Source organism: Sinocyclocheilus rhinocerous, unplaced genomic scaffold (genome assembly GCF_001515625.1).
Source record: "Sinocyclocheilus rhinocerous isolate Xijiao unplaced genomic scaffold, SAMN03320098_v1.1 scaffold3777, whole genome shotgun sequence".
Classification (NCBI taxonomy): Eukaryota; Metazoa; Chordata; class Actinopteri; order Cypriniformes; family Cyprinidae; genus Sinocyclocheilus; species Sinocyclocheilus rhinocerous.
Window position 1 is genome coordinate 77,976 of NW_015661951.1, and position 1,370 is coordinate 79,345.

Consider the following 1,370-nt stretch of genomic DNA (forward strand, 5'->3'; position numbering starts at 1 on the left):
CACTTATAAGTCTGTGATCCGCCATAAAGCAAGAAGAAGAAGACGCGTCACGCGCCGGCTGTAAAGAACGCGCTCAGGACAGTTCGGACATTGCGTGAATCAGAGGTAAAAAAACAATATAAATACTGTTCAGTTTCTTGCACAGACCGATCGTTTTGTGTCTTTACACATCAATGTATCGTCACGAGCCGCAGGGTTTAATTTGGTTTTGTTTGTGTATGTTTTATGACTCTCAAAGCCGTGATTCCCATTCACCTCCATTATAAGACTGACAGTCTTATAAAAAGTCACCTACATCTTGGATGCCCTGTGGGTAAGCAGATAAACATCACATTTTCATTTTTGGGTGAACTATCCCTTTAATGACACAGCGTTTAGTGTGTTGTCTTAAAAAAATCATTCAAAATAAGTGTATTTTAAGATTTAATAAGTGAAAATTAATCTTGTTTAATGTGCTCACTGATGCTCCAGAAGGAAAACCGTGCATTAAGAGTCGGGGTTGAAAACTTTTTGAATTTGAAGATCAGGATAAATTTTTATTATTTTGTCTTCTGGGAAACACGTAAGTATCTTCTGTAGCCTCGGAAGGGCAGTACTAAATGAAAAAAATATGATATTTAGGCAAAATAAGAAAAATGTAAGTAAAAAAGCGCAAAGTAGTTTCACTCCGTCTCAAATCGCGCACATGAAAAGCGCTTGGGAAACAGTGTCTCTTCTGCAACTCAGTGCGCTTTTACCTCGTTTTTTAGTATCGACCAAAAATGGCATGGAGACTGTATATGGCATTACATGATTTGGCTGATTTGGATGTTATGCAGAAAGAGCGACAGCGCATCGCATTAAAGGAACATTCATGTTTTCATACCCGCTGGCCAAAATCAAAAACAAAACTGAAATTAAATCATCTTTGAGAGGAAGGGGGCCCCCTCGTGTTTCGGGGGCCCTATGCAACATGCATACTTTGCGTATAAGGAGGATCGGCTCTGTATTTGGCACACAAAATGAGCTGACAGAGAAACTCTCTCATTCACCATTTAATTAGCTACATGAAAAAGTAACTGAATGACACATAATTCTGCCTAACATCTCCTTTTGTAAGTCATATGGATAAGACACAAAATAAAGGTAAGTGATAAGACGCTTTATTTTTGGATAAACTGTTTTATTCACAATATAATTTATCTTAAAATACCTTATAGGGATATGATAATCAAAACAGTCCTGCAAACCAAACCATCACTTTAATGAAATAATATTTCCCCCACTAATAAGCAAATTTTATCATTAGCTAGCTTAACACTGGAGAACTGCTTTATAACAGAAAATCAAGTTGTAATTCTAACTGAAAGTGACACTGGCGTAAAGTACTA